This window comes from Sinocyclocheilus anshuiensis, unplaced genomic scaffold (assembly GCF_001515605.1).
Source record: "Sinocyclocheilus anshuiensis isolate Anshui unplaced genomic scaffold, SAMN03320099.WGS_v1.1 scaffold51, whole genome shotgun sequence".
Lineage (NCBI taxonomy): Eukaryota > Metazoa > Chordata > Actinopteri > Cypriniformes > Cyprinidae > Sinocyclocheilus > Sinocyclocheilus anshuiensis.
Window position 1 is genome coordinate 4,693,002 of NW_015548296.1, and position 10,344 is coordinate 4,703,345.

Genomic DNA, 10,344 nt, shown 5'->3' on the forward strand with positions numbered 1-10,344 from the left:
GTTTTTGGTATTCTTAACTTTTAATGATCCGTTTTCTACAATAGGCGCATAGCCTAAGATCAGAGAACTTGGGGGGGGGGGATCTCTCTTTTGGCTTGATGATCATTGACAAAAATTGACCCTCAACCAATTTATATCATGATAAATGAGCAGTATATTATCAGAAACCAGACTTCCACATGAACTTGAGTGAATGAATGTGATCTGGAAAATGCCACGCAAACAGGAAAAAACATGAAGCTAACAGTTATATTACTCCAAGAAAATTTAACTCTCAAGCATTTAAAACATGAAATATGGTCATACTTAAGGTTATATAGAATATTAAAGTGTGGAATGAATCTAATTAAGATTTTCATGATACCTGCAGTGTTTATCCCTCTGTGCAAACCATAAAAAAAAAAAAAAAGGTTCCTCCTGTGACCTTTAGCTGGTACACTTCAGCAACTGTGCTTTTTAAATGGGATGTGAGGTATTTGTAGCATTGAATAGATTAACAATTACAGTTTATTACGCCTCTCCTCTGCACGAACTATTGATCTTGTGCAATTTTACATTCAGAAATGCCCGCCTGCAGAACATGACGGAAATTAGACTTTCTAATTATTTCCCCAAACAAAAGGGACGAGTTTGAATCCTCTGCTGGAGTTTCTTCACCGAGTCTCGAAGTAGCATCTTTGAAGACACCCACAGGAGATTCAGAAGACATAAACAGGCATCTCTGGGTAATCTAAAAGAAGGCGCAGGGTGGCAGTTATTTAAATTGTCTCAGACTGCGCCAGCGCCGTCGAATTATCAATGCTCTACGCCAAAAGTGTGGATGGAAATGGCGGTACAAAGATTTTGCGTGTGCATATCGCACATGACACGCAGCGAGCTGCCATAGCTGGGTAGTAGCTGTCTGTACTCCGGATATCAAAAGGATTTATCACTCTCAAGAGGCAGCGTGTTACATCTTTATGATGCTGACGGAATTTTCAAGGTTACGTTTTTAATGCTCGTTAGACGAGGAGGAAGATTCTGAAAATATATTTAATTGGACACGTTTATGAGGCGCACTCTGATTTTGTCTCCCGAAGACCGAACAAACTCGTTCTCTGAAATATCAAGTGCCGTCTGAATTTCAGAGGAAAGCCATTTTGGGCTAGTCATTATCGCTGCCTTGCGAGAGTTAACGCGGTGCGCACTCATTTGGGAATAATCAGAGTCCTTTGAACATAAGGAACACTTCAACGGAATTCCTGCACAAGCAGTTAAAGCAAAGAAAGGACTGGTGGAGAAACAGTGAGGAATGGGGGCGCTAATCAGCAAAAGGAAGATAGATGTTGGCACCTTGGCCCAACCCGATGCGTCAAAATTTGGCTGGTTAGCACGGACCAGTTAGCCCCTGCTGGTTAGATACTGTAACTACACCATTTGTCAAGTCCATATTTCCATAAAATGTTCATTGGTCATTTCGATTTACCCATTTAATATTTAAATGGAAAATAATATGACATTTTATTTTTTATATGTAAGATTATTAACTCTTTCCCCACCGCCAGCGATTTTGATGATTTTCACTAAAATTTGATGGCCTCCAGTATATTTTGCTGTATGAATATTTGAATATGCAATACACCAAATTAAAGATTAGAGCCTCTACTTTTAAACAAAACAAAAAAATCAGTTTTATTCTAGCTTAAAGCATTCTTTTTTTTTATCAACACTTGAATATAGGTAGGTTTCATAAAAAATGCATTATTTTGAGCAAAAAGGTGAGAAAATCAAATTTTGATCAAAAACTACATCTGGATAATATTCAGTACGATTATCAAAGCATAAATCCAGTAAATCGCTTCCATTAATACCTCCAAAGCTTGCAGAGACATATACCACTTCCTGGATCAACATGTTACTCCGTAACATTATGCAGTTTTTATTTATATGCTGTCTATTGCTGATGATCGCATTATTTTTCATATGCATCTGTTTACATAAGAGATCGCTAGTTTCTCTGTCCTGTTCACGTGTGTTTTTGTTCGGGAGGTTTTGTACTCGTTCAGAAGATGCGTAATAGCGCCCCCGAGTGTATAACAATGAAAACGCGAAAAGCCGTAAAAACTCGTCTTTGGCGGGGAAGCATTTTCTTGTAAAAGACGTGATAACTCGTCAATGGTTAAAGAGTTAATAATAGCCTACTTTTTAGTGCAAAATCATGTAGTCCAAACCATAGATTTGTAAAGGCAGATTCGATTGCACATTTGACTGCTCCAGACACGTTGACGTGTCCATCTTGCAACGGTTGCTTACAGTAAAAATCAACGAGTTTTCCAAGATGCCACAACATTGCACAGCCTCTGTGTGTAAAAGCCGCCAAGATTATGATTCCCGAAGAAATGGGACAATTTTTCACAGGTGAGAATATCTTGGTTTGTGTTTTTACATGTTTTAACCGTATTGAAACTATGGTAATTTTTTTGTTTTGTGTTGGCCAATGCCTTCATCTTGTTGTATTGTGTTAGTTTAGCAAAATCATGCACATAACTATGGTTGCAGATGCCGTCAACTTGCTCATATGAAACCAACATGCATGCAACTAGATTTTCGTACGGTCCTGCACCAGCTGAGCCCAAAATGAACGGAAATTCTAACAGATGACTTTGAAGTATTCTCTTGCTAAGAGAGAAGTCTCTACATTGCCCTTCATTCTTTTTCCATTATCACTAGAGGCTCACCTGTGATGAGATCTGCAACTGGAAGCCTGGAGCTCATTGGGATACATCATCAATAAATCATTAGTCTTTTTGTAGGGGAAAACTCGCAGCATTCTAATGAGAGGTTACTTACACAATCCTCTGTCCTACTAGAAACAAACCAACAGCTTCTTATAGCTATTTGTACTTGGCCTTCACAAGCATCTGTGCACTAATGCATCATTTAGCTGTGCTTTTCGTCTTTATTGATTCCACACAGCATGCAAAGGAGAGGAACATAAGGAATTAACTTGGTATACTAACTAACTTGTCTGATGTCCTAAACACCATCCTAGAAGAGTCCCATTGGCCTTCGTTATCTTTGGCCAATGTGAAATGATCTGTGGCTTCAGGGATTCAAAATCTTCTTGGATGCAATTGTAACTGGCTTTTAGTGTGGTCAAGTGTTGTGCGATTTGCTCACCAAAACGCAGGTGTAAATGAGTCTTAGGTTACAAGTTTCCAGTAGCGGTTATTCGACAACAACTGCTAGCATTTTTCTGTTCTCTGGGTAGCTTTGATAAGTGTGAAATGATGAAATTCTGACATTTAATTTAGCCATATGCGAGTGGAGCTCCTGAGCTTTTGCTCCTCACTAGAATAATGTAACATTTGCTCTGTGTAGACGCTGTTGGCCTTGTTAGCTAAAGTCATCCTGTCTTAGCTTGGATATTCGAGCAAAAATTCGTCTTGGCTCCTGATGACTGGTAAAACAGAGCAAGTTAATAATCCAGAACAAATCCGGACAGAAATAAAATACAAAACAAATGCTCCTTTACATCTTTGTTTGCACCTCATGTCAGGTCATCTTTGCTGTATTAAATGCTCTTTCAAACTTGCTTTGAGGAGAGAGAAAAGCTCAGGGCAGTGACCTGGTCTTGTCTATGAAACGCTCCCTGCGTAGGATGCAACCGAGAACAAAGGGCCTGTACTTGCCTATTCAACGATAAATGAGGCATTAATTGGCTTTGAAGTAGAGGAGAGGCAACTATAACAAGAAAATCAAGACCTCTGTTTGTCCTTTTTTGATATTCCTGGCCTTTCTTTGCCTCAGGGCTTCAGGGTTAGTTCAGTATCCAGGATACTATTCAGTATCTACGCCTTTAGTTAAAGGAAACAGAAGCTGGCTGTAGTGCCGGAGCGCAGCTGTGTTAATACAATAAAAACCCATATTCTGCTTTGAAGGAAGAAAAAACAAGTAGTAAGGCCTCCTGGTGCAACAATGAGCACTCTTGAGTGGCACAACGGATTTGCTTAAGACTGGACAGAGCTGCTTAAGCCTCCAAATCTATTGTTTGATGGGTTGAAAAAGTGTCAATGCATAATGATTAGTCTATTTGATGCTTTTAGATTCAAAGATCCATATTGGTCTTCATGAGTTTCTTCAGAAATCCATAAGTAAATCTGCAAGTGATGCCATCAGCTCCTTCTGTCAAACAGCTGTTTGGCTGCATCACAGATATGTTTGAGAAGCTTCTGTCAATGACACGTTTAAAGACCAAAGAGACTTTCAGATGTGACTCACATCACCCACAATGGCTCTGGGATCAGATCCAAATACATTGAAGTATCGTTTCTGTTGACTGCGATCCAACTCTCCACTGTTTTTCTGGTAGAAAAGCATGGAACAATCATTCTATGGGTTTGGATCGACATGAGGGAGAGTAAATGAGATGAATTAATGCATAATGAGAGAACTAATGAGTACATGACAAGAGAATTTTTTATTTTTGGGTGAAGTATGGATAGAATATATAGGACTTATATTTTGGTTTAGGATATAAGGAGGTTCCATTGAGTCTCAAGGTGTGCTGGGCCTAAATGTAGGCAATATATTGCAGGGCAAAAAAAATGCTCCATTTTCTGTTGTCGATAACGTATTAAGTACTGCTCACAAAGAAGTCACCTTCAAACCAAGCAGGTCAGCATGCCGAATTCACAAGACCAACTTGAACATCAACCAAATTTGCAGAGGGAACTCACACAAAACTCCCTACGAAATAAATGGAATTTACCATCGAAACTATGCAGAGCAACATTAAATGTGACTGCACATTAAAACAACTGTAAATGGCCTTAAGCCCAAAGCACGCTCCAATTTTTATGCATACACCAGGTTATGCGTACAGTGCACGTAACAAATGTCATAAGCATAGTTCCACATTAATTGTACGTGCACAGCCAGATGGAAATATAGCATATGGAAAATACATATACTTTGGGCTTTAAGGAATAGTTCACCCAAAAATGGATTTTGTCATCATTTACTCACCCTCATGACGTTCCAAACCTGTATAAATTTCTCTTATGTTGAACACAGAAGAAGATATTTTGAAGAACCAAACAGTTGTTGGTCCCCATTGACTTCCATAGTAGGGAAAAAAGTACTATGGCTGCCAATGAGGACCAGAAACTGTTTTGATTACCCACCTTCCTCAAAATAACTTCTTTTGTGTTCAACAGAAGAAAGTAAGTCATGAAGGTTTGGAATAACATGAGGGTTAGTAAATGGGAAAGAATTACAGTTGATGGGGGCCATCAACTGTCTGATTACCAGCATTCTTCAAAATATCTTCTGTTTAACAGATGAAAGAAACTACAGGTTTGGAACAACATGAGGGTGAGTAAATGATGACAATTTTCATTTTTGGGTGAACTATCCCTTTAAGGCCCAGATACTTTATTTACCGTGTTCTGCTCAGACTTGCTCACAAAGTACTCCATTGACCGCGATTGTGGATGAACGCTTTCATAATGTGCACTACCTAGTGGACTCACTCGTACATGTTCTGTCATCCACACAGACGGAAAAAATTGGCTTGGATGTCACATCAGTGAAATGTGCCAATTTCAGACTCAGTGGAATGTATAGTTTGGGCTTTAGTTTATTGCGCAAGATAGGAAAATGTTTTGCAGGGTTACATTCTCACCTGAGATCCATTTCAAACAGATTCCTCATACAAATAGCCGTTTTCAAACAGACAAGAACACGAAGGCTTTATGCTTCTTTTATTGATCAAGAATAAATGAAGTCACCTTCAAAAGTAGTCAAACCAATAACATAAAACCACCCACTCCAAACAAATCTGCAGTAGGCAAAGACATTCTAAGAATCCCTTTTACAGACAAACGTGAAACATGAATACATTTGTGACATAAGTGCAGTGACTACAAAACGGTACAAGCAATGGCGACAAACTATTATTAGTATGATGATCACAAAGAGGAAAAATACAATATTTACACATAAATATAGACAAGGAAAGATTTACATATAGAAGTGATTCTGGAGAATAAATATGGCAGGCTAACTGCAACAACTCTCTTTTGACTTGTAGAAACCAATACCCTAAATCAACAATAAAAACCACTTCTAAAAGTATGCAAAAACGAAAGGCCGCTTGTTTAAACCAGACCTTACTATGGCAGCTCTTTGCATTCCCATTTAAATGCAACAGCTAGATGTGCATAGCTTTATAAAAGCTGAAAACTAGATAAGTTTAGATTAAGGCCTATCTTGTAAAACATTAAGAAATACTTTCAGTGGTTAATAATTGTGTGAAAACGTCTCTTTAATGTTAATTAAATGCGCCCGGACATTGACATCAACACAAGCCGTCCTTCATTTGGTGGGTTCTGGACCTGTAAATTATACCCAGGTGGCAGGCTCGGGCTGGAGCCGTCGGCCGGACGTGGTACCATAGTGTGGAAATTAATTGCAACACTGGATGCAAAGTTCAGAACAGGTGAGTTGTGGATCGGCTGAAGGTATGATACTTCCTCGCAAAGGCGGAGGACAGGTTGAGCATGGATGGGGAATGAACAGCCTGGAAAAAGAAAATCGAAAATAAAAATGTAATATAGCGATGAAAAGAGAGTTTTAGGGTTATTCTAGGTTATTTCCATTCCCGTCTGTAATTAGTTTAAGACTCAAGAGTGCTGAATTGTAAATGGTGAATGTGTTAACCTTTGGTGCATTTTCATACCCAGAAGACCTTGTTAAAGATTCAATGCATTGTTAAAGTGTTGGTTAAAGCTGTAATGCACTTAGGGCTCTGTTTACAAACTATTCATACTGGAGTCTAGGAGTGGGCGGTATGAGCTTAAAAAAAAAAAAATCATGGTGCGAGTGATTTTATAACACATCATCATTATACCATGATATAATTAAAAAAAAGTTTATACATTAAAAACCCAAATGCTAATGCCTATATTGGACATAACAGCAAATTAATTAATTTACAAATGTAAGATATTTAAATTACATTTTTATTTTTTAAAGCGTGGATGCAATCTAAAAGCTTATTCATAAAAATGTAATCTGGCATTACTATGAAAACAATTTCACATTATGTAACATGAATTAAAAAAACAACTCAAAACAGTAAAACTAACATTATAAAAACGGATCAATCTAACCCTAAATTCTGATTAGTTGAGCTCAACAAGTTTTTGTAAAAGCAACCAAGAATTGAACAAGATGAACTGAATTTATATTGAATTTGCACATGAACTGAATTCTATAATAATGTGTCAAGATGACATTTCTATAATCACATGGAATCAGTGTTTCTTTATTTTGTAATCGTCTTTTAGAGAAAAACATCTTTTAAAGTGAATAAATTACAAAATATTCAATACAACTAAAGTTAGTGTCATTTATATTGGCATGCAATACGTTGGCAATAAACAGTTCGCACAAAAACGTGGGGCAAATCTTTGAAAAAAAGTATAATATTAACCTATGAAATATACATGCATATATAACCGGTCAACATTTTGGAATAATTGAGATTTAAAAAAAAAAAAAAAAAGTTTATTTACAATTTTTTTTTTTGTAGATAATTAAACATTCTGCATTGTAAGTGCATTAATATCCGTTACTTTTTTTACATTTCCATCAACAGTTTACTCTCATTTAACAGTCATGAAGATGCGCCATTTACATCTAGTCTTCATTATCAACATCTTTTTCCAACCAACAATTTATCTGTAAATTAAAGAGAATATATTTAGTGTCACACCGCCCTTCCCTGCTGAAGTCTACATAACTACAGCTCATCTTCATGGGTTTAGGGTAGGAACTAATCATTAAACAGCGTTGAGATTTTCTGTCTTTTGACCAAAAGCCAGTGTTGAGCCTTTTTTAAAATGTAAGTGTTCTCGCAGAACCCTGAGGTTCACAGGATTTTGTGGGAGTTTATTCAAAAGGGGTGAGAAGAGGCGAGGAGAGAAATCCATGTTAATGATATTGACTTTACAAGCTCGCTGTGGTAAGAATGCACACGGTTGACCCTAGTTAAGTGTTCACCATTCAGAACCGACAGCGTTACCCAAAGGAGTGTTAACCTCCATGCAGAAGATAATACTGTATTCTTCCATTTAAACGGAGATGTGACGGTGAAAAGGTTGTGGTTAGCAAACCACAAACCCAATTTCTTTTGTTTTACTCTTACTCACAGATGTAACAAGCACCAGGCTGCTTTCACACACGCACACCAATAATCCTATTACTTAGCATTGCTTAATAAGAGTTAAGGTGGCCTTGCACTGCCATTGGAGGCCTTGAGATCAATAAAGGCGGCCAATGACGCCATTTGATGAATTGCCTCGAGTGTGCTAAACGAAACATTAAAACGCTACGAAACGCACACACTCCAGTATACGGATGATAGTTAACGGGATCAAATTAGAAATAGGAGATTAAATCACGGTCATCAGCCAATTTACGGCTGTCACGCCCATAGATCATGCCAGTACCACAGTACAAATATGAGATTTATGGAAAATAGAAAAATCACATCGTACGCCACAGTAATAATTTACTTTATATAAGAGCCGTCATTATACTGAGAACTATAGAACTATAAAAGCATCTGAGATCTCATATTTCACCCGACATAAATGATCTGATGTCAGTGTTAAAGGGCTGCTTCACCAAAAATAAGGATAAGAAGTCGTATTACGTCACACTTTTTTGTTGGAGCAAATTGAAAAATATAGTTTTTATTCAAATGGAAATCTTGTTTTTATCAGAATAAGTTGGATGACAATTTTTTTGTTTTTTTCCTGAGTGAACTGAAATTAAAAAAAAAACATTTTAACACTCATGTCAAGCATGAATTATGTTTTTTCTTCTTCCATGGAACACAAAAAGACACATTTTGAACGCTCTATTCCATATAATGAAAGTGAATGGGGAATGAAATGAAGTATTATAAAAAATACATCATTTGAAATGGAATGTTTCAGTATTATAAACCGTTTCATATGACTTATGCTACACAGTTAAAATTAAGTAATATAATAGTTCTGAGCATGAAACGGACCAAAATTTAAGTAATTTTCAGTTTTCCTCTGCTGTCCGAATCCCAGAGTTGCTGTTAACTAAAACTATTACAAATTGATTTAATTAATTTAAACAAAGCTGAAATGAAATAAAATTGAATTCTTTGATGAAATGTTAAACTTATTTTCAGTTAGTTGCCAAAGCAACATTATTTTTGGGGTAACAGTATAGGGACCAATTCTCACTTTTAACTAGTTGCTTATTAGTATGCCTATTAATAATGTATAGGTTGTTTATTAGTACTTATAAAAGCACATATTCTTCATGACCATATTCTACATCCTTAATCCTACCCAATACCTAAACTTAACAACTACCTTACTAATTATTAATATGCAGCAAATTAAGAGTTTATTCAAAGGTCAAAGGTCGTAGTTAATGGTTTGTTAATATTGAGAATTAAACCTTAAAATAAAGTGTGACCATTTTTTATTTAAATACTTAAAATACTAAAATAAAAAATAGCTAAATAGAAATAATTAAAAAGAAAACCACATAATAAAGTTATTAAAACTTAAACTAAAATTAAAAGCTAATTCATAACATAAATAAATACTATAATTTTACACAAATTATTCTAAAATAAAGCAAGTCGAATTTGAGGACATGACATTGATATGATGTGGCCACATGACGCACATTCATCAATTACAGCGTGGCAAGTGTGAATATGCAAAATTTAAATGAGATTATAGCTTCTGCGTATAAGTTGGGTGAGGATAGGTTGTCACAATTTCAGTTGCGTTACTATTATGGAGCTTTATTTGTCATTTGATGGATCCCCATTCACATTCATGATGGGAAATATAGTGTAGTACTAGGGCTGTGCAAATAATCGAATGCGATTTTCATGCACATCTCGTCAGTGAAGCCGGTTCTGTGATTAGTAGTAAATCTCCAGCACATGCTTTCAGATGGAGCGGCATTTACTACACAAGCTACGCGAAATTGCGTTCAAAATCGCAGGCGATTCATTGCTGATTATGAACTCGATATTGCGTAGCTTGTCAGTGAACTACGGCTCTGTGTAGTAAATGCCGCTCCATCTGAAAGCACGTGCTGGAGATTTACTACTAATCACAGAAATGGCTTTACTGATGAGATGCGCATGAAAATCGCATTCGATTATTTGCACAGCCCTATGTAGTACTAGTAAATTTTTCAACTTCCTTAAAGGGGTCATATGATGCTTTTTTAAAGATCATTATTTTGTGTATTTGGTGTAACAGAATATGTTGACATGCTTTAATGTTCAAAAAA

The 10,344-nt window shown here is 36.5% G+C and overlaps 1 protein-coding gene across 1 annotated transcript in view; it reads right to left on the reverse strand.

Moving 5' to 3' along the window:
- Positions 1-6,483: 6,483 nt before the first annotated feature.
- LOC107656069 (protein ECT2) overlaps positions 6,484-10,344 on the reverse strand; it is a 37,769-nt gene continuing 33,908 nt past the window's right edge. Inside the window, exon 28 of the mRNA XM_016443748.1 lies at positions 6,484-6,562. The gene's annotated coding sequence lies outside the window, so the exon portion shown is untranslated. The remainder of the gene's footprint in view (positions 6,563-10,344) is intronic.